This window comes from Cyprinodon variegatus, unplaced genomic scaffold (assembly GCF_000732505.1).
Source record: "Cyprinodon variegatus isolate N-32 unplaced genomic scaffold, C_variegatus-1.0 Scaffold640, whole genome shotgun sequence".
In the NCBI taxonomy this organism is placed as follows: Eukaryota; Metazoa; Chordata; class Actinopteri; order Cyprinodontiformes; family Cyprinodontidae; genus Cyprinodon; species Cyprinodon variegatus.
In genome coordinates, this window is record NW_015151093.1 from 431,264 (window position 1) to 436,060 (window position 4,797).

Here is a 4,797-nt window from a genome sequence, read left to right on the forward strand (position 1 = left end):
CTCCCAGCTCCTATTCATGCTTCCTGTTTTCCAGCCACCAGTGCCAGATTATTTGAGCCAAGTGTGGAAGTTTTCTAGCAGTTTGCAAGTTTCTGATTTCCTGATCCTGGCTAGTTTCTGTCCCTGCTCTTCTGAGTTTTGGTTGCCCCTTTTCTGCTCTGTTGCCTGATCTGTTTTTGGATTGTTACCTGGATTTTGCCTGCAAACTACCTTGGACCTGTCTTCAGACTCCAGCTTGGATTATCAGCTTGATACCTCTGCATCTCTCTGATATTCTGGTCTAGACTTCGGCTTCATTACCTGCTCTTGATTCTGCCTCTGGACCCTCCTGCCCTTCAGCATCTGCTAACTGCTCTGCTCAGCTCCTGGACCTCCCCTGGCAGCTCCCGCCGCATATTGTAGAGCAGTCATCCGACTGACTCTCACTCCTTCCTCTGGACACCAACTGAACTTTAAACTAGGTTAGTGATTCACATGCTCGTTATAGTCCCCCATCTGAGCCTAGTGATCACTAACCTGTCTGTTTCTGCAGAAAATCCAGCAAGCCTGTCCCAACTGACACCTTAAAATCCAGAGCTTTCCAATTAAGAGACTCTCCTTTGAACCAACCTGTCCTATCTGTCTTAATTCTGGGTCCAATTGTCTGAGCCATCAATGATCATCGCAGTGGTCCCTTTTTGCAGTACATTACATCCAAGCCAGACAAGTTTAGTATCCAGTTTTGGATTGCAGGAGATCTGGACTCAAAATAAATGTGTAATGTCATCCAGTGGAAGCTGGTGGAGTTTTCTCCAGGGGGGGGGGGCTATGAATTCAAAAACCAATCAAACATATACTAAGATATCACACCAGTATGTTTATATGACTGCCAACAACAAAAACATTATAAAAACACTATATAAAAACAAAACATTATTTCATATACAGGTTTACTTTTGTACATAAATGTTGCCCTTCTGAGGCTTTGTGAAGATAAGTTTGTGTTTTGCATGGTCCAACATTTTGTCACAAACCTAAAAATAAAATGTATCAGTTTAGTATTGTAGAAGCTATTAATCAGCTTGTTTTTTTTTAATATATAAAAACTTTCTGAGTATGTGTTTGTTTAAGAGCACCTGCAGAATTAAATGTGAGCCTCGCTATCTCTCTCCTCTCTCTCTCTCTCTCTCTCTCTCTCTCTCTCTCTATCTCTCACTTCCTATCAGCTCGGGGCGCACCAGAGCTGTGCCTCTCCTATACCTTTATATTGCAGAGGAGATACTACGTATGCACAGCTTTTAACAAGAGTCAATGGGCAAAGATTTCGGTGCCCTAGGGTGGAAATACGTAAACAATCGGACTTAAAATGAAATGACGCTTTACTAGTCATTAAAGTTTAAATATGTATCTTGCACATCTAAAAAATACTAAATAATAAATAATCAATAGCCTATGTTTTGAAATATTTGAAATGTTAATTTGAAATTAAATTATAAAAAATACACATTTATATTTTTTTATGTTTTGTTCAGGGTCATTGGGTGGGTTGGGCAGCTCCATAGTGCTCGCTATTGGCCAGCTGCCACTGATGTCATCCCTTATTTGAAAGAACAGAAGACCCCAAATTACCATATGGGGACCAGTTGAATGTCACCATATGTACCTATAAGTCCTCGCATGTAGGATATTTTACAAAATACATCTTCCACATTATATGTAACATAGGAAACCCTGTCCTCCAGGGGGCATCCTACGTTACCCCCTGAAGCAACGCTTTGTGACATTCTGAGCCACTGAAGAGTGTGATTCACTTCACAATTAGCACATTCTGGAGTTGGAAAAGTTGAACCTTTGTTGCTGGATGTACCCCAAGAGTCAATCAGAAAAGCTGATATGGGAGCTGGCAGGGAGATGGACACTGTTAAGAACTGAGGTTTCACCTTCATAGATGGCAACTAGAGGCTGCATCTGGAGGGGCGCACCTATTGGTTCTGTCTGTGCACCTGTTACTCATCGACTAATCATCCTGTAGCTTAAGAGGAAGGAGACTGCCAGTAATTCTTTGCCTGAGTGTTTGCCAGTAATGGTACTCTGAGCTTCCACATAAATACTGTCTGTGTTCTTTTCCTGTATACAAACTTCTAATAATTGACTCTCGTTGTCTACGTTCTCTCAGGTATTTTCTCGTGTCGCCGGGGATCCTCCTTGTGAGGACCTTGTTCTGTTTACTGGATTCTCTCTTCTCGTGTCGCCGGGGATCCTCCTTGTGAGGACCTTGTTCTGGTTACTGGATTCTCTCTCCTTGTGACGCTGTGGATTGTTACTGACTGGTTGCCCGAATCCCTCCAGTTTGATCACAAGCAGTTCATGGATTCTCCAGCTGGCAGTCAGATCGCTCCTTTGTCCTCCAAGCCTGAGTAGACCTGTCTGCCCTCCACCACAGTCTTCGCATTATCACATGAACTCACTCAGTCAAAACACCTCTCACCTCTTGGTTGAGGAGAAAGTTCTGGTGCTCTTTACTATGGCATAATCAAGCTAGTCTCCCCCTGTTGGTCATATATCGGCACTACATGTGCTGAACAAAATAAAATATGACTGTACTTAAACCAAACTGCTGGTAAGAAACATTTATCAAAAATAAACAGTGAATATACCTCCGACTTATAATGAGCCCATTTCAATGTGTCACACAATCCCCAGTAAAGTTGAATGTTGTCCTCAACATCATGAATTACTTCTACAAGGACAAAAGCAAAACATTGTTCCTATAACAATTCTTAGGCGCTTAAGCTTGTGAACCATGCAACCTTTTCGGTCACATTCTGTCAGTTGAATACTTAAACTTTTTGAAAGTATTACAGGAGGACACTCACATTTATAATGTCCTTAATTCTGGTGCCTAAACCATTCTAATACAGATTTAACACAGCTTAAGAGCATGTTGTTTGGGAAATGTCCATTTTACAGCCCATACAAATAAAGTGCTGGTTGATGCATAGCTGCAAAGGGGACATATGGGTTGGAGGAGTTGAATAATAGGGCAGTGTAGCGAGCGAGACTGTAACACGATGGAGAACAACTTTTATCATATCTAATGTCTAAGGGGTTGTCACAGTCTCTGTGGTCGCTGTGATCTTATTTTCGTTTCATATCGAAAAGTTTGATCAGATGGAGCCACTAATGTCGGTGTTCTAGTATCTGGTAAGTTTTGCATCAGGATATCCTTGCTGCCTGACTGCTCCTCATTATCCGGTTCAGATTCACATCATACACTGGTAAACTTCCAGTGTATGATTTATAGGTCCCGCTTCAGCTGCATAAGGTGGGGTTACAGGTGAATTTAAGGCCCATTTAGAAGCAAAAAATTCCCGAATGAATATTGTAGTTTTTTTCTGATACCGACAGCATTTGGGATCCATATGCAATAACACACAACTTTTTCTTTTTGATACAGGACAACTCCTAGGCCGTAATTGGACGCATCTGTATGAAGAATAAAAGGGAGAAAAAATTGGAAATGCTAATGTGGATGGCTGAATCAGACAATTTATCAGCTTCTGAAGAACTTGCTGGTGACTTTCTGTCCATTCAATTGGGATGTGAGATGGCACTACAGTTGAAATCATAAAACTTTGTGACTTTCTGCCTTTAGAAGGTGGCTGACTATGATCTTTAACTGGTCCCTTGGTTAGGTCATACAGTACAGAGGGGTAACAGTGCAGGAAAAGTCTTTGATATATACCCGGACAGCTGCATACTTAGACTCAGACAGACTTTATTGTCATTTTGTACACACAGTGTACACAAAAAGAAATTTCATTCAGTACATCTCTCAAGACATTTTCATTTTTTTTTTAAGTGCAGCAGTGTTAAAAGGTAAGCAGCAGTGATAAATGTAAACCTATGACTATATTTTAGTTACAGTTTCCAACATTCAGTTTCTTTCTTTTTTTTATAACCCCATTTTAAACAACATTCAGTAATCTAATGGCAGTGGTGAAGAAACTGTTCTGGAATCTGCTGGATCTGCATCAGATGCTTCGAAGCATCTTCCCAGAGGGCAGCAGGGAGAACAGTGTGGTGTGAGGGGTTATTGATGATGTCACAGGCTCGGGACACGCAGCGCTGGGATGAAATGTCTTTAATAGAGGGAAGAGGAGCCCCAATAATTCTCTCTGCTGTTCTCACCACCCTCCTCACCTTCTTCCAGTCTGAGGCACTGCAGTGCACCACACAGTGAGACAGCTGGTCAGAACGCTCTCTATGGTGCTTCTGTAGAAGGTGGTGATGATGGGTGGGGGAAGGTGGCCTCTACCCATCCTCCGCAAGAAGTACATGCGCTTCTGTGCCCTTTTGATCAGTGAGGTGTTGTTTCCAGTCCAGGTGAGGCAGTGGTGGCTGGTGAAAAATATTTTTGGTGGGGCTGATATAGCCTAGTGTATGTCTCCAACTAATCCGGAATAAGAATTCAAATAAACAATTGGACAATACATACAATTTAACAGTAATGATTTTATTTACTATATAATAACAGTAACAGTGATGATTTGGGTCACTGTGACGGGGTTCTTTGGCCTCCAGGAATCCAGGCTCAGTCGGGTTAACGGTGTTGGTGATTTATGGTGCTCAAAAACCCAAAACAGGGTGCAAAAGAAACTAAACATGTACAAGATCCTCTGGGCCTCAGCCTCCCTCCAGTTACCAGCAATGTAACAAAGAAACAGAAAACAAAAATTGCAGCTTTTCTTCCCACAGCCCTCATTAAATAGTTTAAGCCCCTCCCCTCAGGCTCTCTTATTTCTGATTTCTTCTCAT